This window comes from Polypterus senegalus, chromosome 14 (genome assembly GCF_016835505.1).
Source record: "Polypterus senegalus isolate Bchr_013 chromosome 14, ASM1683550v1, whole genome shotgun sequence".
In the NCBI taxonomy this organism is placed as follows: Eukaryota; Metazoa; Chordata; class Cladistia; order Polypteriformes; family Polypteridae; genus Polypterus; species Polypterus senegalus.
The window spans coordinates 964118-991340 of NC_053167.1; the positions used below are offsets into that span (position 1 = coordinate 964118).

The 27223-nt window shown below is 41.7% G+C and overlaps 1 protein-coding gene across 3 annotated transcripts in view; it reads right to left on the minus strand.

The window, feature by feature from the left end:
* src (v-src avian sarcoma (Schmidt-Ruppin A-2) viral oncogene homolog) overlaps positions 1 to 27223 on the minus strand; it is a 166977-nt gene that overhangs the window by 95197 nt on the left and 44557 nt on the right. The window contains exon 1 of one of the 3 annotated variants that reach the window (XM_039734533.1): positions 25246 to 25266. The exons of the other annotated variants lie outside the window; for them this stretch is intronic. The gene's annotated coding sequence lies outside the window, so the exon portion shown is untranslated. Of the gene's footprint in view, positions 1 to 25245; positions 25267 to 27223 lie in introns of those variants that run through there. 3 annotated transcript variants of the gene reach the window in all.

The following is a 27223-nucleotide window of genomic DNA, read 5'->3' on the forward strand; positions in this document are numbered from 1 at the left end:
ATAGCGTTTTATGCAACCACAACCGACCGAGTAGAAAGAAGCCTGAACAGAACGGTTCGTTGTTTCAATGAGGAACATACAGTCACGTGCCGACTCACAAGTCTAGTTTGGACTGGTCATTGAGCTCGTTTCACCAAGGGGTTGGTTTGGAATTGCTGCTAGTGGGTTGTCGATGAATGTAAAAAGGTAAAATTGGGTTGAGGAACCATAAAGGTTGAAAATTGGTGTAAGGGAAGGCAGTGTGGGCCAAGTGCATTAGCCACATGGAGCGGCGCCGATCAAAACAAACCTTAAGGGGCCTTCCAAGAGTCAGAAAACCTATGAGATCCTATGAAATTATATAATAACAAGAGATGTACTACTGCAGCTGGTTTTGACAATTTCTAGAACGTTACTACCTTATTGTTTTCCTATGGCCGTAAGTACGAATCACCTCGATCCATTTTTGCTCACCACAGTTATACAAACTGGTTATCCGAGTTACTGTAGCCTTTCTGTCAGCTTGAACCAGACTGGCCGTTCTCCTCCGACCTCTCTCATCAACAAGGTGTTTCTGTCGGCAGAACTGCCGCTCACTGGATGTGCCACTCTAGAGACAGTTGTTTGGAAAAGTCCCAAAAGATCAGCGGCTACAGAAATACTCAAGCCAGCCCATCTGGCACCAACAATCATGCCCTGGTTGAAATCACCGAGATCCTGTTTTATCTCCATTATGATGTTTGATGTGTGCTTTGATGCTTCTGACCCATGTCTGCATGATTTGATGCATTGCAGTGCTGCCACATGTTTGGCTGATTAGATGAATCTGTTCCGACACCCCATTATTTGAAGGCTTCTTTCGAGCATCTGACGATCCCTTTTCAAAACGGCCTTTAGTCGTGTGCTAACATACATCCACGTTTGGCCACATTTTTGGCCAAACAAGAAATCCAAAGGCTATGATAGCAGGCTCATTCAGTACTCCACTGGCCGTTCAGATTTGGTGGTTAACTCATTTCTAGTTTTAGCCAACTCAGCAGAGTTCACTGCATCCAAGGGCGTTTGACCTTCCAGGACATCCCTTTTTATGCCAGAGAGGCCTGTCAGTCTTGTTCTTAAATTCACCTTATACAATTTCTTATTAGTTTTCACATACAAGCTGGGGTCAGCCATTGTACAACACCCCTGGAGCAAGTGCACGTTAACGGCCTTGCTCAAGGGCCCAGCGATTTAGGATCTCTTTTGGCAGTAATGACAATTCGAACCGGTGCAGATCCTTAGCCTCAGAGCTACCACTCCACCCCATGATGATGGCCTTCTAGGACTGCAGGCCGTAACTCGCCTACCTTGATGTTGACACCTCCCCAGAATGCCGTGCACCTCTCTCTCTCTCTCTCTCTCTAGCTGGCCTGCTTGCTCACATTTTAACTATTTCATTAGTCAACTTACAGGTAGGCAGAGAGCCGGAGTGACTAATAAGAAGGCTTGGAGACCAAGGGTTCTGATTACACTACTGGCCCCTTGAGGGACCTCGAGAAAACTGCTTAAACAGCTTGGGATTCTTGTATAAAACTTGTAAAGAATTTTTTGATAGTTTTCATTACAATAGGCACTCCATAAAAAAGGCATCTGGTGAGCAAGGACCATAAACAGTGATTACACGACTATGCAAACCATACAGGGCTTCAACTTACGACTGACTACATTAATAACTACACACATTTTAAACTTGTAACTTATTATATATCACAAATACTGTATGATGGCTTTCTATAGGCACTACATTGTGTATCAGATATCCAATAAAGATGAAAAACTTGCATCCACACCACCCAGTTCAGGACGATTCAGTGTTTACATTGCAGAAGGTGTAGGCAATGGTTAAAGTAACTGCTTGGAGTCCGCCTGCTAAGACTAATAAGATGTTTGGAATGAAGAGGGAGTGGTGAGGCCTGTCCCGGCAGCAACAGGAATTCAGAAACAGGCACAATCCAGGCCCGTGGTTTTTACGATTAGGCTATGAAAATGGCAACTTGATGTCTTGGAGCAGGGAATTACATGACATGAAGGGTAAGAAAGGCAGACACACACAGGATGGTAGATGTTGCTGCCAGTCAATTAATTTGCTGCAACAGGAAAACTATAAATACTTTCATAGCTGAGGGGAGTGTTCCTTTAGCTGGCTAAAATACCAACGCCATGTCATTTCTAACCCACCTAATCCAGACGAGGAGCGCCTGGAGTCAATCCCAGCTAATACTGGGCGCAAGGCAGAGAACAAACACTGGAAAGGATGCCAGTCCATCGCAGGGTGAACAGACACATGCCCAACACGCATCAAGGCCAATTTAGTGTCACCAGTTCACCTCAGCTGCACGTGTATATGGACAGGGGGAGGAAACTGGAGTGCCCGGAGTAAACCCATGCAAGGAGGGCCCGGGACATTCACCCTGGGCTTTCCTTAATGCAAGGTAGCAGCTCTGTCATGGTGCCACTGTGCTGCCCGAGTGCCAATGTGGTTATATTATTTAAAAAAAACCCCACACACAGGTAATTCGCGCAAACTTTAGATTCATTAATTTTTGAGACTGACTCTCCCACTTGTTTTCTTCCGCCTTATGTATAATGGGATTGTGGTGGATGTTATAATTGGTTGATTTATTAATCTACTTCTGCATGATTTTTTGAAATGTGTTTATTTTAATGTTTCTTTGTACAGCACTTTAGCGCAACCTCTGTTTTAAATTTGCTTTCATAAATAAATAATTGAGTCGAATCGAATCAAATCTAATCTACCAAATTCCAGAGGTGTTCTACTGGATTCTGAACTGGTGACTGGGAAGGCCACTGTAGAAAACTAAACTCATTGTCGTTTTCATGAGACCAGTTTGAGATGACTGTTGCTTTGTGGCATGGTGAATTCTCATGCTGGAATTAGTGATTAGAAGACGGGTAAATTGTAGACACGATCTGTGCACACTGTCAGCAACAAGACGCAGATAGGCCGTGGCGTTCAAACTATTACTGATTGGTATCGACAGGCCCAAAGTGTGTCAAGAAAACACTCCCCACACCATTACACTACATCAGACCAGGCTACGCTTGTCCAGTTTTGGTGAGTCTGCGTACACTACAGCTTCAGCTTTCTGTTCTTGGCTGAAAGGAACAGAACCTGACGTGGTCTTCTACTATTGTATCAACAGGCCCAAAGTGTGTCAAGAAAACACTCCCCACACCATTACACTACCACCACTAGCTTGGACTGCTAACACAAGGTAGCTTCAGTCTTGAAGGCATGAATTCTGACCCCACTATCTAAGAGACTCATCAGACCAGGCTACGTTTGTCCAGTTTTGGTGAGCCTATGTCCACTGCAGCTTCACTTTTCTGTTCTTAGCTGACAGGAATGGAACCTGATGTGGTCTTCTGCTATTGTAGACCATCTGCATCAAGATTCAACAGGTAGTAAAACAGTTCAATAATTTGAAGGTAATTAAATATTTGTAAAGGAATTGTATATTAGGAAAGTTAAAACCAAACATTGACATAACGGCAGATAACAGAATACGTAATGGTCTGTGAGCAGAGAGGTGACGCACTTCTGTTACGAGTCGAACTCTCACAGTCAAACAATGGCCTGAATGCTCACTTGGGCTCGACCGAGAGCTGAGACCGACTTGGCGTCCCGGAGACCCTAAAAGTAGGAATGTTCTTTGAAATCAGCAGGTGAAGATGTTTGCGTTGTGCTTGAAAACTGATTCAAACCCCAAGTGTCCTTTTTTGTAATTTAAGAGATCATGTACTTCAACGCTTCCTGAATACGATGCATGTAAATTTTTCAGCACTACCTCCCCAAGCCGGGAGAAGTTCACTCACGTGCCTGCTGCCCTTCCATGGATGGGATGCTGTTTCTCAGGCCTCCCTGCCTGAAATCAAACCCTGACTCTAAATTATCTTTGGTTTTGAAAGTCGACATTCGACAGGGTAGGCATAAATGACTATAAAATGTCCTCACTCCGTTAGGCGATTATACAACTTTGAATGACAGTGGCTTTAATTTAATTTTTTTTGACACTGATCAACAGAAGACAATTCTTTAATGTCAAAGTGAAAACGGATCCCAAATCTAAAACACAAAAGTAACACTGCTTGACAAGCATTTCACTACTGGGATTCTTTCACCTGTATTTGAAGTAGCCTACTAGAGTGTCGTACCATGTTAGCCATTGTGAACATAGTAGTGAGAAGTCAAGAAAAATGACACCTGAGGAACTTGTCTGTGTTTGTTGGCTTTTCTACTGAAGTGTGTGGTGCTGTGTGCCTAACAGGTTGTTATCTGTTCATAACTGGCTTTATGTCAGTCATTTCAATTCCTCATTATACAGGAGTCAAATGTCCATTTGACCAAGCGCAGAACTGAAATCTGCAATCAGTACTACCCTAAAACATTAAACCAAGGGGTGACTTCTTCTTCTATAGTCTGTTACTGTTATGGGTTGCCACAGTGGGTCATCTTGTTCAATATCTTCCTGTCCTTTTCATCTTACTCTGTTCACACCCGTCGCTTGCATGTCCTCTCTTACCACATCCATAAACCTTCTCTTAGTCCTTCCTCTTTTCCTTTTGCCTGGCAGGTCTATCTTTAATATCCTTCTCCCAATATACCCAGCATCTCTCCTCTGCATATGTCCAAACCAATGAAATCTCGCCTCTCTGACTTTGTCTCTCAACCATCCAACCAGAGCTTATGTCCTCATTTCTAATCCTGTCTATCCTCATCACACCCAATGCAGATCTTACCATCTTTAACTCTGCCACCTCCAGCTCTGTCTCCTGCTTTCTGGACAGTGCCACCGTCTCCAAACCATATAATAAAGCTGGTCTCACTACTGTCCTGTAGACCTTCCCTTTCACTCTTGCTGATACCCATCTGTCACAAATCACTCCTGACACTCTTCTCCACCCACTCCACCCTGCCTGCACTCTCTTCCTAACCTCTCTTCCACAATCCCCATTACTCTGTACTGTTGATCCCAAGTATTTAAACTCATCCACCTTCGCCAACTCTACTCCCTGCATCCTCACCACTCCTCCGACCTCCCTCTCATTTACACACATGTATTCTGTCTTGTTTCTCATGACCTTCATTCCTCTCCTCTCTAGAGCATATCTCCACCTCTCCAGGGTCTCCTCGACCTGCTCCCTACTCTCACTACAGATCACAATGTCATCAGCAAACATCATAGTCCACGGGGACTCCTGTCTAATCTCATCTGTCAACCTGTCCATCACCATTGCAAATAAGAAAGGGCTCAGAGCTGATCCCTGATGTATTCCCACCTCCACGTTGAATAGATCCGTCACTACTAAAGCAGACCTCACCATGGTCACACTTCCCTCGTACATATCCTATACAACTCTTACCTACTTCTCTGCCACTCGCGACTTCCTCACACAATGCCACAACTCCTCTCGAGGCACCCTGTGATATGCTTTCTCCAGGTCCACAAAGACGCACTGCAGCTCCTCCTGGCCTTCTCTAAACTTCTCCATCAACACCCTCAGAGCAAACATCACATCTGTGGTGCTCTTTTATTTTTATCAACTTTTATTTATGACTATTTTATATACATTATTATTTGATTTTATTTTTACCTGAAGCTGACCATCCACCTGGGGTGTCCAGCGACCCACACTTGGGTTACCACCGATGGGTTGAGAAACACTGGTTTAGATTATACAACAAGTGAGGGGGGTGTTTTGATGTGTCGACCTTAGGGTTCTCCCTTTTTGGTTCACTCCTTTAACAGAGCAGGTACAATTTCTGTTTAATCCTGTATTGTGACTTCAGACACCATAACAACACAACAGGAAAGGAGCACTGCTCAAGAAATATATCAGTTTCTGAAACCACTCTTTCCATACGATGGAGGAACTGAATATAGAGCACAAGGCAGACAGGCACACTATGCATATAACAGCTGATAATGGAAGTGCTCAAGTAATTTGCTGCACCAGTCACAACAATGGCTGCCTTTTAAACTTGGGAATTTTCCACTGTCTCAACAGGCTAAGGTGGTGGTTTTGTAGTGGCAGCTTGGGATGAAAAGACGAGTTTGTTCTTTGGCTCAGTGCATCCTGTGAGTTGCATGAATCAAAATGATAACTTGAGACACAGAAAACCAAGTGCCACTATAAGACATCAAGTCCATGCAAAAATAAAATACTACAGTAGGCCTCTACTTAGAGTAGATGTTACTCAGTATTTAACACAGTCCCATCAGACCGTACAGACATAAGGAAATACAAATCAGTAAACAAGAGGGCATCTGTACGAAAGCCAAATCTGTGCCAGACAAGAGGCCAACAGAGCGTCTTCGCAGAGCTCTGTTTTCATCGCCTCCGGGTATGAAAATATGAAACAAAGGAGTGAATGACTACGATGAATAGAAATGACAAGTTCCTTTTGAATGCCGTTGCACAAGAAAGGCTAATTTATAAAGCCGACAGCTGTCATTTTCTTTATTTAAATTTCGAAATTGCACTTGAAGTCTGCTATTCAGCTACTTGATCATTTTACTAGATTTCAAATATGCCACCACACAATATAGGATGGGAGAAACACTGACAGTAATGAAAGTTTATTAGAATATAAACCTGCTCAGATTTATAGCCTGGATCAGTCCATGTCACCTCCCGTGTGCGATTCTGTCCTCAAATGACCGACTACGTGTTCAGGTGACAGATGTGACCACAAGAGACGGCGTGTATTTAGAAAGTTTTATCAGAGTGAAAACATAAATACTATAAAATGTTATGATGACAGTGCTGAATTGTGTAATTCACACAACTCTAACCTTGTATCAAAGGATAAATCTTACCCTAAACCTAACCCTAATTTGGTATTGTCTGAATTTCTACGTCATTCTGCAGCCCATGACTGAAAACTTTATAAATGATAATCTTGGTATTTTTCAAGTCCACATTATTTCTTCACAAGCATGGTACTATATACGCATTTGCACGACAAAATGTGCTCCAAGGTGAAGTACTTTCAATAGATTAAAAAAAAAAAAAAAAATGATACCTTGCTCAGTCTGGTGCTTTATAATGGGGGATATGGGGCATGAAGGCCAAGACAGTTGAATTGAGCATTGATCCACACCTTCAATATTTCTGACAAATGTTTGTGATAACAAAAGGGATCGGGAAGTAATCATTTTATCGCATATTCCTGCTGCTATTTTTCTCATGGAGTAGAGAAGTTTGCTTGTGCAAATTCTCACATAAATACACAAATAAATCAAAATAAAACCAACCATGAAGCACAAAATGTTTACTGTAATTTGGGGTGTTGGGAGGAAACTACACAAAGTGGGAATGAAAGGTTGTGCTGAGCTATCACACACGGCCTTTCTTCTTTTAAAATGGCTGAATCTCTAATATTGATATTTTGTTCAAAAACATTTTACAGTGTGTGTGCAATAAAGAAACAGTTCAATACTCAACTACTGTCGTAGCTTGAAAGATGGACATATTTGGTAAGCTTTTAGGCTTTTTTTCAGTGCACCATAGCCTACAATGTAAAGTGCCAGTACAGGCAATCAATCCATCCATACATCTATATATTTTAATTTACAGAAAGCACTTAACTTTAAAAAACAACTTTGTATGGCAAATGCGTATATAGCTTTTTGTGAAGAAATACTTGACTTGAAAAATACCAAACTTATCCATTAAGCTGTTACAACAATCTCGACATGAACAGGCCATTCAGTCCGACAAATCTCGCCAGTGCTATCCACTTAATTCTTCTAAAAAAAGCATCCAATCTAGTTCTGAAAGTCCCTAAAGTTCTACTGTCTACCATGCTAATTGGTAGCTTATTCCAAAAGTGTCTGTGGTTCTCCGTTTTCAGTCACAGGCTGCTGAGCAAGATGGAAATCCAGAAAACTCTTGGGCACGCGTATTGATACCACTGGCTGTTCAGAGCCATTGACTCACTTTACTTTGAACACCTTTCAGTTGTAGAAAGCCCAGTGCCCTACTACAGACTCTGAGAAACTGGCTTTGGCCAAGAAACATTAATGCACAGATATTCTTATGAAGCCATAAAATATCTGCTGTAGTTCTACCCCAGGTGGGTTTCTGACGTATTTCAGTTCTTGACAAACTAATCAGTCAGTGAGTTTACATGCACATACCAAACTGGGACAGCACGAGTAACCCGGTTAAGGCAGAAACCTGGCTTCTAAAAAAACTTCTGTTTGCACGTGTGAGTCCAGTTACGGAAGTCTAGTTTGGCAAAATGCTCCAACATTATTAAACTACGCAAAGTGTTAAACGTCATCATCGGCTACTGTGAATTGCAAAACAAGCATGGGGCCAGTGATCATTTTCTTGTGTTTTATAAAACACATGTAGTCCTGTATGTGCTGTGAAGTAAATCACATTCAACCTCAGTATACATTCCCGATCTGAGCCCCCAATGGTATGGACACCGTCCGCTACATCTCCTGATCATACTGTTTCGACATATTAATAGAAAATAGCTGGATTAAAACTAAAGTGACACTTTATTTATGGGTTTCTGTTACTGGATTGCATGCGGCACACTCTTTTCTGCTTGGATGTGCAGTTGAGCCCTGCTAAAGACCACCATAATGGTACATGTGATTCTTGCCTTACGCCCAAGTGCAGCTAGGATAATAAAAACAGATATTATTTTTACTTCAATTAAATAAGTATTGCGTGAGGCTACTTTAAGATAAATAAATACAAAAGTAATTGGGCTATGTAACACACGTTACTTAAACATGTTACCCTACTGCTACCAACACAATGCTCCTGTACTTAGCATCGTATGTTCAGCTCCTCAACCTAAAATTAGCAATTTCTGAAATATTCAAGTTTCCTGATGCAGATTCTGAGGTGATCACATTATTCCTTCTCATGTCTGAAATAATCTCTCTTTGTGGCCACTTCCACCATTTTCTACCCATTGCTGTTGGAAGAGATTGCGAAGCAAAGACGTGTGTAGACTACGAAATCCTTAACTATTTACACAGCCAAAACAGCGGGTTCACGCTCAGAAAGCTGCATACATTAACCTCATTTCTCGGAAACCAATACCTTAATTTCGCTAACCACAATTATGGTTTACAAAGCATTTTGGAGTTCTGGTGTTTACATTATACCTGGATAGAAGCTTTTAGAGTTGCAGAAATATTAAAAACAAGCCCTCTGTGTGTGCGCTCGAGTCTATTTTGGTTACAGGAGGAGGTTAGGAGCAGGCGATGATACAGTGCATTGCCGCACCCACCATATGACAAACCAACTCAGGAGGCCAGATTCGGACCCGAGTGCAGTCTTATGATGGGTGACCCCACACTAAATCAGATGGAATGGAACCAGTGTGAGGTTTTTTTTTTTTTAAGATGGCAGGAGTGCCAATTCTGCCACCAACCCCCAGGTTGGAGGGCCTACATGCATTGCTGGGTGCAGATTAACATCATCCCCAGGACGGAGCAATTGCAGGTCTGTTCTTAATTTGTTTGAATATTGCTTCACCTCTTAAGACTACAATTCTCTCTTGTCCCGAAATTCTTCACAGATTGGCTACCTTAGCCATTTCTAGTAGGGGTCTCCTGCCTATACCTGACTGTGAGACTACCAACACTTTTTGTCTTCTGATCTTTCCATGCCAAACAATCTTTTAAGTCTGTTTCTAACAAAGATGTAGTTGGCAATTAAAAGTGGTTAATGGTACATACCGTAACGGACAAAGTGGAAGGAGTCCCTCCACTCATAGCTTTCCAGGCAATCTATGGAAGGCACCATTTCTCTATAGATAATGGAAAACACTAGTTTAACTCAAATGGTCTGTCCACAAACCTGGCATTGTCTCTGTTGGATCTGTAGCAACTGCTGGCTTTTTTATTCATACGAAGAACAAAAGGAAGGAATCATCACCATGACCAAACTTGTCATCTTCATGGGGTAAATACAAAACACGGCCCTCTAGTGGCAAGTGTGAGTATAACGGACAATTAAAATTAATGCATAATCTGTCATGTCAGTACCCATTTCTGGTGGGAGCAATGATTTTTTATCTTCCACCTTAACTGAAGAATAAGTGTCTGTCTGTCTGTCTGGTTGCTATGTCCGTGTCACTCCAAAAGATGACTCATCACAAGTATTTGTAGTTATAAAGTGCAGAGCATTTGTCTTTCTAACAGACGGCGCATCGGAAACATTTACACTGTTATATATATATATATATATATACACACATATATATATATATATATACACATGCATACATACATACATACATACATACATATACACACACACACACAAATAAAAGGCAAAGCCCCCACTGACTGACTGACTCATCACTAATTCTCCAACTTCTCCTGTAGGTAGAAGGCTGAAATTTGGGAGGCTCATTCCTTGCAGCTTACTTACAAAAGTTAGGCAGGTTTCATTTCCAAATTCTACGTGTAACGGTCATAACTGGAACCTTCTTTCATACATATATACGGCCATAGCCTGCAGCTCGGTCGCCATGTGAGGCGGAGTTACGTCCCGCATCATCACGCCTCCCACGTAATGGAATTCCTGCCCATATAAGGCCGTCCGTCGGCAGCAATCCAATAGACACACTGCTACTAAATATTCACGAGTGAAGGACTGTGCTTATGCAAACGAAGATGAGATGGTCAGGGATAGACTAGTGTTTGGCACAAACTCGGCGAAAGTGCGAGAGAAAAACTTTTAAGTGCCAGGTCTGAGCTAACATTAAATAAAGCCGTGGACATCGCAAGATCGCACGAGATAGCACAAGCCCAGCTGAGAACCTTCGATGCACGTACTCCGAGCGGCTCACGTGAACTAACTGTGAACGCAGTACGCAGAGAACAAGCAAGAGCTCCAAAGAGAGATGAACAAAAAACGCATTACAGAATTGAGAAGGCAGCAAAAGAAAATGAAGCGAGTGACGCATACAAGCATATTCATAAGTGCAGCTACTGCAGAAACAAAGCACGGTGTAAACCTTAAGTTTAAATTAAGTTCATAGACAGGCTGCTGCTGGCGTTTGACATACCTACGATAAATACGATATTCGCGAGATACAAGTTTAATGAGAAGACGCGGGGTATAATAAATATTATATATTTATTTATTTTACTTATTTATTTATATTTATATATATATATGGTTGTGAGACATGGATGCTATCCAGTGACCCGAGATGAAGGCTGGACTCCTTTGGTACTGTGTCTCTCCGGAAAATCCTTGGGTACTGTTGGTTTAACTTTGTGTCGAATAAGCGGTTGCTCATGGAGTCCCGAACGAGGCACATTACCTGCATTGTGAGGGAGCGTCGGTTACGGCACTACGAGTATGTGGCGCGTTTCCCCGAGGGTGATCCGGCTCATAAGATCCTCATTGTTGGGGACGTGATTGGCTGGACCAGGCCAAGGGGTCACCCACATAACATCTGGCTGTGCCTGATAGAGGGTCATTTCCAGAGGGCGGGACTGGACTGTGTATCTGCCTGGGGTGTTGCCAACCGGGATCAGAGTTGTTTCGTCATGCAGTAGATGCCGCAACGCGCTGTACCAGTGCACCGACTTGACACCAAATGGCATGAGTTAGACATATGCATTGCATGATGCACAGCAAATGTTAACGCCAAGGTCTACGGAACAAATCGGCAAAAGGTGTGCAGAATTTAACTTTAACTGAGAGCTTTTCGGTGCCATTCACTGGCAGAAAAGATGACACATCATAGCAAATAAAAACCTGAAAAGTTAAATCAGGTTAAATTATTAGTAGACAGCGAAGAAATGATACTCAAAGGCTGTACGCAGTAACTAAAGGGTAAAAAATAAAGACTGAAATGTGAAAAAAGGGTAAGAATTAATTTTTCCCTAAAAAATCTCTCTAAAAATTTTTTTAAAAATGGATGCCCACAGTACTTCTTCGTTTAGCCACAGATCAGCACCACATGTACCACAATTCAACATGCTTCGACTCGAAAGCAAGAAAATGAGCTATCAGTGTGTCTGCATGGGCACTGCCCACTCTGAAGTGTACCACCATTGCAAAAACTGCAGGTAACTGCAGGGCAAGAAAGGTGTTGGCACTCAAACCAGCTTCAATGAGCCTAATGGAGCTGAGAGAAGCAGTTTCTGCTGTACTAAAATGGCCAAGCTACAGAAAAGCAAGAAAAAATCGCCAAGAGCAAAATGAAGGAAGAGCAAATGTGCTCAGTAAACAGAAAACGAGGTCACAAAGCGTCAGTCTAAACGTACATTGGACGGGAGTCACAAACAAGTAGTGACAAGAATGCCAAACAAATAATTGAAGCAGCAATCTGAATGAACTCGCACACCAAATCAAGCCGTGGCCTGTGGGAGAGGAAGAAAAAAAATAAAGAAATGCAACAGGAAGATCGGGTGATACGGCGAGGCCTCAGAGCAACAAAGCAGCAGCACACTGCAGCTGATGGCCGGCCGGCTGCCGCTTCTAAAAGCCTTCACATGTAACGCCTTTCACTGGCTTGTATTTGAAATCAACTCATTATCATTAAGATCAAGCCATTTAGCACCATAGCCTGTGATAAGTTGTGGGAAGCAGGTCACTCCAATCTGAACATTTCACTTTCATGATGGTTGTGGTTTCAGATGCACATCAGATATTGCACAAGTGACTGCTTGCCATCTCATCTTACATACGCATTCACTGAGGGATCGCAAAGGGAGTTGCCTAGGAGCACTTCTTTAGGGAAGTGGATGTGGTTTTAGTTATACAAGGGATGGTCAAAACCAATGCGAAAAGGACTATTAGGTGAGCATTTTGTAAGAGACCAAAGATGAACTCCTGTTTATTAAAATCTGTGAATCAGTGAATGAAACAATTCATTGGGTGAAATTACTCAGAGGTGTGTCACTGAGAGGATGTACAGCATTGTATCTACTGCCTGGCACCACTGCAGAGCGTCGCACGTGCAAGCCTTGGGAGAACACCTCTAGCTCTGGTAAGGTAAATATGATGGGCAAGGATTTGAATGCAACACAAATCAGTAACACCTCCTGCCTTAGCTTCCCTAGAATGGAGGACGAGAAGACCTCAGATACAAATTCACTTCTGGTCAATTATTCAACACCACACCCCTTACTGCCCCCCATGCAGATGTCCTGAAGCTAGTATTTATTTAGGACCATGCGCCCAGCGAGGCAAATTCTCCTGTGCAGACAGCTTTATTTTGGTGAAATACAATAGCGTTGGTTCCTTGGTTTTTATGATATGCATGTCAAACAGTAGTTAGTTCATCTCAGTGTTTTGAGGTATATTTAGTAACTGTAGCCCTGTGAATTCATGAATGTTTATGTGTGTATTTAGCAACTGCAAGTCTGTTCACTTTGGGATTTCTTTGTGCATATTTAGCAACCTCAAGTCAGTTCACGTCAGGAGCTTTTGTGTGTATGTTGCAACTGCAATTCTGATCACTTTGGGATTTTTTTGTGTATATTTAGCAACCAGAAGCCTGTTGACTTCTGGATTTTTTTTTAAAGTATGTTAGGCAACTGTAATTCTTTTGCTCTCTGGAAAATTTGCTCTCGTGCATATTTTGTCAACAATTTTTTATTTATTTTTTTTAAAATTTGATTTCTGCCGATATTGTCTGTACAGTGGACCCTTGACTTATAAACTCAATTTGTTCGCGAGGGCTGGTTGTAACTCAAGTTGGTTGTAAGTCAAGACTATTTTTCCCATAAGAAATAATGGAAATACCCATAATGCGCTCCGAACCTCCCACAGCAACACTTACTTAACCTTTTCATAATAAAAAAGGGTTGTATAATGTGCATAATTTACCAAAACACCAATAATTTTTCTAATGTACTAACCAAAAAGTTATAAAAAGTGTGTAGCCTACCAGAAACAACAATTTCATACCGTACTCGCCAATTAATTTGACATCTTTGGGCTGCAGGAAGGGAGGAGGAGGAGGAGAATGAAACGGAAGGTGGTTATTGTTTAGAAGGAGCCTCCTTATGCAAATCTTTTCTTTGTAAAATTGTCGAGATGGTGGATTTCGACATGCTGTACATATTAGCGAGATCGGTCACACGAACACCACTCTCATATTTCCGCATAATTTCCTTCTTCGTTTCGATTGTGATCGCGGTTTCTCATGTTAATAATGACAGTAGTCGAGCACTCAGTTCAAAGCTGGCTGTGTTGTGAACTGCTGTAATAATACACTCCAAAACAAGGCGGTGCAGACTCAGCCTGATGACATCATCATGTGCCGCGCCAGCACGCTAACATCCCATAACAATCGCTTTCTTTACCTTCGTTACCTTCTCTTCCTTCCTTAGCAATTATGCGTCTTGCTTGCCATGGTCTTAGTGAATTATATATATAGATAAATCACTGCACTGACCGAAATTACGTCCACAAACACATGTATCTGGGCTCCGCCTGACGCTTACGAACGCTCTCGGCTGTTTGTTTACAGTCGCACAAGCGGATACACGTGACCGCATTCGGGTCGCAACGCAAGATGTTGGTTGTAAATTAAAACAAAAATTTAGGTTGTAAATCAAGTTGTTCACACGTCAGGCTGGTCGTATATCAAGGGTCGACTGTATATCTAATATGACACTTATGTTTTCCTGTTTTAATAGTATAGTTTGCAGATCATTTGGTCACATCCAATAAGCAAGAGAATGCATTTGACTGCAATGTTGGGCGTAACCAGTTTTGACTTTGAGCAGGATCAGTATTAGTAACAGGTTCATTAACTTCAAAATGACCTCCGCATAAAGCTGTGAAGTGCAGTCTTTTAATTGGCTGACTGTTTACCCCAAATTTACCAAATAATACACCATTTCTCTAAACTTCAAATACACTTGTAAAACCTCTGACATAGCTAGCTATTCGCAAGTGGCGGTACAGGTTGAGGGACTCTGCAGATCGTTCATATACATTACAACATCATAGCAATTTCTGTTTCATGAGAACGTTTGGTATCACTCCCAATGTCTCACTACAAACTGGACAATTTAATGACACATTTTCAAACCTAATACACCTGTAACTTATTCACACAATGATAGACTATAAAATAATTTTCATCTGCCTTTATACATAATATATAGTGTGGAATTGGTATGGCATCAATCAAAAAGGGATTCCACTTTAATTGATGAAAACCAACATACAACTTGAAACAGGCATTGAATATTTTAGCAGAACATTCCTCCACCAATTCACTTGACAGCTCACAGACATGTCAATGCTGCCCCCTTTCCCTGTCTAAGACACCGCCCCTTCTTCACTCAACAGTCCACTCTATTGGTCAGTGGTGCGTCTCGTCTACACTGCTCACTGGTTTTGATGGAGACCTTCATTTGCATACACCGAACACAGGCCACTGAGCGGTTGCTAGTCTGTGCCTTCGCTCTTCAGTCAGTACTGCGCAGCACGTTAGCATAATATGCTTGGTAAAGCATTAATATTGATAAATAAAAAGACACAGGGCGGATCATTTTCTTTTTTATATAACTATCACATTTCACTCAAATAAGTCAAGATGTTTTTGAGATTTTTGGGGTATTTACTTTCTATCTGGGTAGCGTTTCTACCTAAATATTGACATATCGAAATGTACTTAATTTGCAGATACATACAGCCCTAGATGTAAAACCACGACAAATTTCAGCTTTTTAAGTAAACAGGAAATTGTGATGATGATGAGCGAGTCCGTCAGTCAACTTTGCAACATACAGACAAATATGAAAAGTTCTACACAGTAGACAGACATTTATGAAAAGCACTACACAGTATGTAGACGGATAGGCATATAATAAAAGCTCTATACAGTGGGTAGATAGATATGAAAGGCACTATACATGACATAGACAGACAAACATATGAAAAGCTGCATACACTAGGTGGATAGATACAGTATGAAAGGCACTATACAGGACATAGAGCTTTTAATATATGTCTGTCCATCTATGTCCTCTATAGTGCCTTTCATATTGTATCTATCCACCGTATAGAGCTTTTTATATATGTCTGTCCATCTATACAGTGGATAGATAGATACAGTATGAAAGGCACTATATACAGGACAGATGGACAGACATATATGAAAAGCTCTATACAGTGGATAGATAGATACAGTATGAAAGGCACTATAGAGGACATAGATGGACAGGCATATATTAAAAGCTCTATGTCCTGTATAGTGCCTTTCATACTGTATCTATCCACCGTATAGAGCTTTTCATATATGTCTGTCCATCTGTCCTGTATATAGTGCCTTTCATACTGTATCTATCCACCGTATAGAGCTTTTTATATATGTCTGTCCATCTGTGTCCTGTATAGTGCCTTTCATACTGTATCTATCCACCGTATAGGGCTTTTTATATATGCCTGTCCATCTATACAGTGGATAGATACAGTATGAAAGGCACTATATACAGGACAGATGGACAGACATATATGAAAAGCTCTATATAGTGGATAGATAAATACAGTATGAAAGGCACTATATAACAGATAGAAAGACTGACAGAAAAACAGATGTAAAAGGCACTATACAGTAGGTAGACAGACATATATGAAAGGCACTATAAGACAGATCGATAGATAGATAGACAGACAGATCAAATCGATACATTTTCTTTCAGCACAAGCAGTCAGTTACTTAGACGGGGGCTTTGCCAACTTTCAAAATGTAATTGCTACCACATCCGTAGCCCTTGATGTCCTCATTTTGCGTCTACCACTACATTTTTTAATTCTGCCCCATCAAAACAGCGATAAGTAAAGCTAGGGATGTGCAAGGAACAGCTCGTTTAAAGGACATTTAGGGAATATGGGAAGATGTTTGACGTCATAGTCAAAATGGCCATTATTTTCTATACCAGCTTACCAAAGGGATATATAGACCACCTGCTTGTAGGTTGGCGTCTCACTTTGCTGCTCTCTCCAAACATCATTTGGCCAGTGGAGTGGCTCTGCTGCAAGTACCACGGTGTAATTAGTAGAGAGTAATTTTACAGAGGAAGTGACCTGTATCTGTGCCCAGTTGCTCTCAAACAGCAATGCTGGACACACCATAGACCCCCTAGAGAGTAGGGGGACCCAACACACTGTGTAGGATATCTTTAAAAAAGAAAAGCAGAATTCCAAACCTATAGATTTGAAAATATGACAGCCACAGAATAACCAATCCTCGTGCTCAGAATGAGCCATCACGTGTAGCAGAAAACTGCAGTCAAATGACAAATAGTTCAAAAAACTTTTTTTTTTTTTTAAATTCCATGTTCACAAAATCGGCATGAGATGAGGCAGGTCTCGATGCTGGTCTCGAAGTGGTCTTATTTAGAGAGGCAGCGTGCACCTCGAGCCTTAGCAGCCGTCCATCACGATGGGGCATGAACGCTGAACAGACAACCAAATGGCTTTCGTTGATTTAGGGTGGGCTGCAGTAAGCGAAGGACGACTTCTTTGACAAAGAGCATGCTGTTCACTTACTTGAGGACTTTGCTAAATGAAGGAATTTCTGGAATTTTGCTAATTGTGGGATATGTCACCCCAAAACAATGCCTCCGATAGTCTGTTCAAAAACTTTTCAGTGTATTACGACAGACTGCAGATCAGAGGGTAGCTGATGGAATGTTCCAGCAGAATCCCATCCTGTGAGGAATTTTCCAGTGTACTGTATAACAGATAAGCTGTATTTGCAAACAAGGAACATCATGTAGACACCACAACAGAAGAGGAAAGTGGTGAAAATGACAAGACCTTGAAGAGCAGTTTCAAACACAAAACACCGACATTATCACCCACAATTATGTCGGACAGAAGCAAATCCCACAGGGGGGGGGAAGGCATATTTTCAAAGAAATGAAAGGAGTGATTGAAACCTGCATTATAAATCCATTTCTTTTCAACTCCTTGCATGACTTGGTAAAGGGCAGGGACCGTGCTGGTGTGGGACAGCCTTGTGTTGCACTCATCATATTTGCCAAATCTGGCCAGAATGTGGGATGAAAACCCAAATGTGCACAGGGAGAAAAGGAGGAGAGTGACTGCCCTCGGATACGCAGCTCTAAAACCTAAATAACCATTTGGTCTGGACTGCAACATTTTAAGTTTAAAGGAATACCCCACCCAAAAATGATTTATCATTTTTTACATTACTTAACCCATGTGGTCTATAGTGATGGCCGAGAAAAACATGAGATACCTAAATTTTCATGAACAACAGAGTTAAATGTTCTGATAGAATGCAGTGCAGGCAGAGAAGACGTGTCCACATGTGAATAAGCTTTCAAATAGAAGACAGGACTCTTGACCAATGAATGAGGACGAGAGGCGGGTCTTAAATTAAAAAGCTGGATGCCCTGTGTCATAACAAAACAATTTTATGAAATGGAGGTAAGAGAAAGCATTTTACTTGAAACAACATGTGTGTCCAGTAAACAGCCGTTGAAGTTTCTTGTAAGACTGTAATATAAATTGAACCCTTTGTGAAAGGAAACATTTTATTAGGAGGTATCAACACTTTGATGTGTCAGTGTTTATTGTTAGAGACGCTCTCGGAACATCAGGAATGTGACATCAATATCATTCTAAATGCTTGATGTTCTTTCAGATAGCATTTGATAAGATCCAACACGAGAGGTCGGGCATCAAACTGAAAGAAGTGGGGGTTCAGGGTGTTGTGTGTGTTGTGGGCGCTAAAACACAGGAAGCATAGCGTGATGGTAGGAAGGACCTTATCAGAATTGAGTGTCCCACAGGGGTCAGTGCTAGGGCTGCTACTATTTTTAATATAAAAGTGATTTAGATAAACAAGCTGGGTACGTTTGAAGATGATACTAAGCTAAGTGGATTGGCATATAATCTGGGATCTGTTGAATCATTATTGAGGGGTCTGGACAGCATACAGGCTTGGGCATATTTGTGGCAGATGAAATTTAAAGTCAGTTACATGTAGAAAGTAAAAATGTAAGGTTTGAATACACAATGGGAGGTCTGAAAATCAAGAGTACACCTTATGAGAAGGATTTAGGACTCGTGGTGGACTCTACGCTATCGACTTCCAGACAGTGTTCGGAAGTCATTAAGAAGGCTAACAGAATGTCAGGTTATACAGCGCCTTGATGTGTGGAGTACAAGTCCAAGGAGGTTCTGCACAAGCTTTATAACACACTGGTGAGGCCTCATCTGGAGTCATGTGTGCAGTTTGGGTTTTCGGGCTACAAAAAGGACATAACAGCACAAGAAAAGGTCCAGAGAAGATTGACTAGGCTGATTCCAGGGCTACAGGGGATGAGTTATGAGGAAAAATTAAAAGAGCTGAGCCTTTACAGCTTAAGGAAAAGAAGATTAAGAGGAGACCTGACTGAAGTGATTAGAATTGTGAAGGGAATTAGTCCAGTGGATCGAGACTGTGACTTTAAAATGAGTTCATCAAGAACACGGGGACACAGTTGGAAACTTAAGGGGAAATTTCGCACAAACATTAGGAAGTTTTTCTTCACATAGAGAACCACAGACCAAGTCATGTGGTAGACAGTCGGACTTTTAAGAATTAGGGCGGCACGGTGGTAGCGCTGCTGCCTTGCAGTTAGAGGACCCGGGTTCGCTTCCCGGGTCCACCCTGCGTGGAGTTTGCATGTTCTCCCCGTGTCTGCATGGGTTTCCTCCCACAGTCCAAAGACATGCAGGTTAGGTGCATTGGCGATCCTAACTTGTCCCTAGTGTGTGCTTGGTGTGTGGATGTTTGTGCGGTGGGCTGGCGCCCTGCCCGGGGCTTGTTTCCTGCCCTATGTTGGTTGGGATTGGCTCCAGCAGACCCCCCATGACCCTGTAGTTAGGATACAGTGGGTTGGATAGATAGATGGATAGGTCTAGTGAGCTTTGTCAGGCTGAATGGCCTAGTGTTGTAATGTACAAATACAGATAACAACCTGTTTATCAAGCCAAGCTCTCTTTCCATTTAAATCCCTTTACCAAAAGAGAATTTTTATGAGTCAGGCTGCATAGTGCAAAAGCGCAAAATATTTGGCTTAAAATATAAACTTGGCACAAGTGGGTGTCATAATCTCTTCCTTTAAAAGAATCTGAAAGATATTTAATCCACTTCGGGGATTCGGCACGTGTGAACTTGTCTCTTTTTTGTGCACTGCTCGGACTTTCCTGAAGCATTTACTAAACAAAAATATATTAGCAAAAAGTTAGATGGCCAGTAGAAATACCTTAAGCTATGACAAGATGTTACTCCTAAACAAGTTTGGAACTTTCATCTAACTATCTGTTTTCAGAATGCGTGTCTTCTATTAAACAAACACGAGGTGCAGGGGCCTTTCCAAGTGAGAGTGCATACAATGCTGGTTTGGACACCAGTCCGCTGTTGGACGTACGCACACATTCGCTCCTAAGAGTCAAATCACAAATTCCCAGTCAATGGATACTCTACGTTTGGTATCTTTCAAGTCAAAGATTTTTGTTATAATCATGGTATGCATTAGGGTTGTCACAATACCAGAATTATAAGTACTGAGACTCTACCATTTTGAAACCCAATTCAGTACAGAATGTAACTAAACAAAATGTATTTAAATAAATTGCAATTCTGTATGCATTTAAATCTTTACATATATATATATATATATATATATATATATATATATATATATATATATATATATGGGGTGGTCCAGATCTAATTATGCAATTTTCATTACGCTATAACTTAAGTTTATTATACAGAAAGTCACATGAAAAATCCCGAACCATCGAGAAGTCTGCGAACTGACGAGATGAAGAATCGTCTTTGCACCGAACTGGAATCGTCCCCGCATAAATCAAAGTCATCCAGACGATCTGGATCGGCATAATTAGATCTGGACCACCCTGTAGTATATAAGAACAAACAATAGAAGATTTAATCATTAAATGCAAATACTGAAGTAAAATTCTAAAAACAATAAAAGAAAGCAAGTTTAAATTTGGACAACAGCTGGATTCTCCAACAGTATGAGAGGACAGGACCGTCAAAGTAATTAAAAGATAAATAAAATAATTATAAAATCACCTTCACTGTTGTTCTGAGCAGTGCTCTTCTTGATGCAGCTCAAATGAAACTGCACCCACACTGCTACTTTCACGCAGGCCCCATCTCCAAAATGGCCTTATCGACCAGCCAAGTCCAAGCAACAGTCACGTTAGTCACCATCCTGCAATTCAATTTCTACGGTAATACACGAAAGCGTAGTACCACTTAATTATGGAACTTTACCCTAAAAGGTTATAGTGCTTTACATTATGTAGTAAATGTCATGAAATATAATTTAAGATCACACATAATAAAGTAGAGTATCACACTATGGCAGCACACTTCATGTCAAGGATTTAAAGACAGAGGGGTGTGACGGAGTCCTAACGTTAAAGAGCGTTGCCCCTGAATAAACGGCACAGAATAAAACTGGCCTGCAGGCAGAAATAATTGCACGCCTCTATCTTAATGTGTTAAACGTTTACCTGACTACAAAACAAATGTTTAAACCTGCAGAAAAAAAAAAAATATTTGGACATGAGCGCCAGTTGGCTTTGTGCCCCTGGAATCAAGTTACCTGAACTATTCTATAACATTTCAGTAATTATTTTATGGTGGTCTGTGATCATAAAATAGGCCATTACAATAGCAATTGACGAAAAGAATTCATAATTAATTGCCGAATTACGCCGTTTGAGGTTTTCCCCTCGAGTGCCTCTTTCTCTTGCACGATTTCGCTCAAAAACTAATCAGCACATCGTCATCTCATAACAAGCTTAAGTTTCGAGTTTGGTATTTTTCCATCCAGCTGGTTTAGCTCTAGACTGTCTTCAAGATACTGACACACATCAATCACTGACGTATCGATGTTTTCAGTATCGTGGACCCAAAAACGTCGAGATTTGTTGAAAAACCGGAGATCAAAATTTTTTGACGAATCTAAAGCCTGGGGCGGCACGGTGGCGCAGTGGTAGTGCTGCTGCCTCGCAGTTAGGAGACCCGGGTTCGCTTCCCGGGTCCTCCCTGCGTGGAGTTTGCATGTTCTCCCCGTGTCTGCGTGGGTTTCCTCCGGGCGCTCCGGTTTCACCCACAGTCCAAAGACAAGCAGGTTAGGTGGATTGGCGATTCTAAATTGGCCCTAGTGGGTGTGTGTCCTGCGGTGGGTTGGCACCCTGCCCGGGATTGGTTCCTGCCTTGTGCCCTTTGTTGGCTGGGATTGGCTCCAGCAGACCCCCCCATGACCCTGTGTTTGGATTCAGCGGGTGGGAAAATGGATGGCTGGATGGATCTAAAGCTTCTGCTCCTTCCCCATCGACGATAGGTTATGGATGATAGGGGGAGGGCGCAAAGCAAACAAAGCAACGTCACACCCCACCTTCAAACCCAAATATGTTTCCAGAATTTAGAAATAAGATACCTACTCGAAATTCTTTGCATTGGCTCGCATGTTGGTCCTTCAAGTGTCCGACTGAATTGGTTGTGCTGGCACATTTAAGATGGCAGCAAATCTTGCATACAGGTTGTGTGTATCTCTGGCACAAAGTCGAAGCATTTTCACACACCACCCTGGCAACCCTCTTTGTCAATTACAGTATGCATGCTGGTGAAGGCTCAGACTGTGCTCAAGTTGCCATCTTATTAAGGGGGCTACAACTCTAGCTTTGCCCATTGGTAGCCAAAATGTCAAAAGTCAAAGCAAACTGGAACTGCTTGCAGAATTGATACCATTAAAATGGAGTTCTGAAGTAATTTTTAAAATGTTACAATTAATAATTATTGATATTGACACTTTTGAGTCAATGTACAGGTAGGTGGTATAACCTGCTTGGCATTGCTGCCTGTTGCACCTCCTCCGGTGCCCATGGGTCAGCTGCAGGGTCTTCAGCTAGGAACCACCATTCACCAACGTTTCGCTCCTTTAAATCGCTAGAACGTCTCCTGGTGGCGGAGCAGTGACAGGGACGTCTCCCTGTCACCCCCTGCAGCTGTTATTGGGGTTATTTGTTCTTTCCCCAGCTCCTCAACCAGAGCCAAAAGCTGCCTTTCTCTGCCAGATCTTTAATGGCCTTTCTTAGATTCCTTCCAGTCACCCCTGCGTCCCTCAGGAGGCGTGTGGTTGACAGCCCCACATACCCTCGGCATCCCACCTCCACTGGATAGATGGTGGTCTTCCAGCCGGCCTCCCTGCACTCCTCAGCCAGCTTGGAGTACTTGACAACACTTTTCAAAACAGGTTCAGTATTTTTTAAAGTCAAAGGGATTTTTTCCATATTCAAGGTATATTTGAATTTGCCATGGGAAATCATGTGCTTAAGTGAAGCATTTGTTCTGCATTTTTAAAAAAATTCCAAGCCTGTTCTTGTGGATTAAAATGGTATTGAATTGAACAACTTCAGCATATCCTTAAACTTATCACATATGGTAGAAACCAGAGTTTATTCGGAAAACTAAGCACAGGAAGAACACACTTGAGCTGCACACTTGCACTGGCCAGCCTGATGACTGAACATCAGCCCTTGGGGGCGCACTGACCCTTACAATCACAGAGTCGAAGGGTATTGGCAGCATAAGCAGCTGGGACAGCGTTCATGGTCGACAGAACCACCACTGAACTGTTGTTAACATGCCAGGATGCCTACTGGTAACATATTAAATAACGGTTTATTAATCATCTACTTCTTTCATCTCTTTCCATTTAGCGGTTGTCACAGCGGATCATCTGTCTACATCAGGGGTCCCCAACTCCGGTCCTGGAGGGCCCCAGTGGCTGCAGGTTTTTTTTTTTTATTTTTTATTATTGACCTGTTTTTGCTGCTAATTAAAGTTCTTTTTAATTTAATTTTATTTGATTTGCTCTTGAATACTCAGACCCCTCAATTGTATCTTTTTCCTTAATTAGCAGCCAAACAATAATGAGATCCAAAATGAACCAAAACATGAGCAGCAAACTGGTGTCCATCATACAATATCTGAACATAAAGAAAGATGAAGGTCTCAGGAATGTCGATCTGCTCAGGGCCCCAAAACATTTTTACAGCGTGCTCTTAGAAAAGAGAAAATCAATGATTTCAAAAATGTCTGCTATTGCCCAGCGAGAGCATCAACAAGCCATGGAATTAAAGAATGGGTTTAATTAACCACAAGGTATCAGCGCCTAATTAAGCAACTGGTTGGAGTGAAATTGGTTGGAGTCCGAGGCCCTGACTTAGGTGTTCTTCTGTTGGTTCACTCACTTCACATTTCATTTCTGTTTGGGTGCCATTTAAAGAAAGAAAGGAAGCAATTCAGAGGAACGATGAAAAAATTCAGAAAAACAAATCTTAAACAACAAGTCAATTAAAACGGATTCAAAAGAAGTTAATTAGCAACAAAAACATGTCACTAATTAAGAAAGAGGAGGAGGTTAGGAGCACACGCTGATACAGCACATTGCCACACCGACCACACAACAAGCCAACTCAGGATCCCAGATTAGAATGAAAACCTGCAGCCACTGGTGCCCTCCATGACAGAGTTGGGGACTCCTGGTCTACATCCATCCCTGTCTTTTACATCATTTTCTGCCACACCGACTGCCTTCATGTCCTCCCTCACTACATCCATAAGTCTGCTCTTTGGCCTTCTTATCTTTTCCTCATCTCTGCACGTGCCCAAACCATCTCAAATTTAGCATCTCTCACTTGGCCACCAAACTGTCGTAACACCACATAGCTGGTCTCACTACCATTTTATAGGCCTTCCCTTTCACTCTTGCAGGTTCTCTTCTATCATAAATCACCCCTTCTCCACCCAGTCCACCCTGCCTGCACTCTCTTCTTCACCACCTCTGTTGCTTTGGACTGATGAACCCAAGTATTTAAATTTGTCTACTTTCACCATCTGTGCTCCTGGCAGTTGCACCGTTCTACCACCTTCCCTCTCATTCACGCACATGTGCCCTGTCTTACACCTACAGACTCTCATTCCCCTTCTCTCCAGTGTGTACCTCCACCTCTTCAGGTTCGCCTCAACCTGCTGTCTACTCTCACTACAGATCACAATGTCATGCCCGTGAACATCATAGTCCGTGGAGACTCCTGTCTGACCTCATCTGTCAACCTGTCCATCACCATTGCAAACACTAAAGGGCTCAGAGCCGTTCCTTGATGTCATCCCACTCTCACCTTGCACCAGGTTGTCATTCCCACCGCACACCTCACCGTCCTCATACATATTCTGCACCTCCGTCACATACTTTTCTACGACTCCCGATTTCCTCATGCAGTACCGTAACTCCTCTCTTAGTCTGAAGAATGCACTCAGTAGGCAGACTACATTTTGACTCAACATCATGGAAAAAACAAACAAAGAAAAACTGACTGCCACTCTCAAAAGCAGCAAATATGACTGAACACGAAAGCAACAAGACCAGTCAAGTCAGTTGATGATGTATCATTTTTCCACTGATACCTGTAACTTCCCTTTTCACAACAAAACTTTACTTCCCCAAAATGTAGTTTTAATAAGAGACAGAGAAAGAAAGCAAGTATCCAAAATAGAAACCAGTATTTGTACAATGAGAGAATAAAAGATGGGCGGCACAGTGGTTAGCACTGTCGTCTCCCATTTCTAAACTCTTGGGGCAGAAATTCAGCCAGGATAATGAAGTTGGCACCTTCTTGCTTTCATCCGTCTTCCTTATTCTTTTAATACATCTAAAAGATACACATGAGGCCAAATGAACAGGGCTGTGGAGTCTGACTCGAGGAGTTGGAGACAATTCTGGGTACCTAGAGTCAGGGTCGGAGTCGGCAAAAATGTACCGACTCCTAATAAATTTAAATTGTAATGGAAAAAAAATACAGCAAGTTCAAATGTCCCATTTCACAAACAACAGTCATAATTAAGTACTTCTCTGATGTAAGAATAAAGCCCAGTTGTGTTACTATTAGTGTTAAGTTATTATACAACCTGATATTCACACATTGTAATCTGGATTATGGTACATTACAAAAAGTGTTTTAATTTTATTTCAGATATACTGTAATGTTAATATCAGTGTAAACAAGTGTAATGATGTAGGTGGAGGTGTGTCCTATGGCGTGATGTGTGTTCAGGGATTCTCGTCTTTTGTTTAAACTGGCCAATACAGTAGAGAGTCGGCTTCCTAGCCAGTAATTCTATGGTTAAATGACGTGTATGTTGCCTTATAAAATACATTAGCATATTAAATACAGAGGAGTCGGAGTCAGAAGTTTCAGAAACTAAGGATTTATCTACCGACTCCACAGTCCTGCAAATGAGGCTTTGCAAACTGCCATTTTTGGAGTGTGAATGTGCAGGATGGTCTCCCACTTGGTGGCCAACTTTACCAATTTAGGCACTGGTGCGTCATGAACCTGATCTTATGGTTTGCATTTTTTGACTCCTATAAACGAGAGTTAGAATAATTCCACAGAAAGTTGTAAATTATTACCATTTATCCTGTGACACCATTCTGGCACAATCATGTCGGCCGTTGCCCTGGTAATATTACCCAGAACAACCTGAGAATGCACAGCATTTTACATCATAAGAGCAACAGTATAAAGTTCCGCAAATGCATTTCTGGGTAATTCGAGATTAGGATAATAACCGTGTTGATGTGTTTCTCTATTTGACTATACTTTACCCAATACATGAATTTGGTTTTGGCAGTAAGAGCTTTGATTTTTAACTAGCATTTTGAACTTGATGACAGATCAGTTAGATAGGTGGTAGCAAACTAGACTCGAGTATTTTATTACATCTCATCTCCTGACCTTTTTGAGTCAGTACATCCTTGCTCTCCTCCTGGACTACCAGATCTTCAATTTTTTAAATAATAGATGCTTATATTTTTGCTCAAACAAAATGAAATTAACTGACAGAACACGTATGGGGCGATTAACAACAAGGCATCTTCTCTTCCTGAACTGTACCTGTATCACTTTAAATCATCTGTTTCGATGGTTTGTCCCAGGTTGTCTTGAATATTTTATCACTGATCACTAGGGTGTTGTACTGTGTTAGCCATTATGAATGTAGTGAGAAGTCAAGCAAAATGACACCTTTTATCGGCTAACACAGTACAATATGCAAGCTTTCGAGGCAGCTCAGGCCCTTTCTACATTTTGCCCGAAG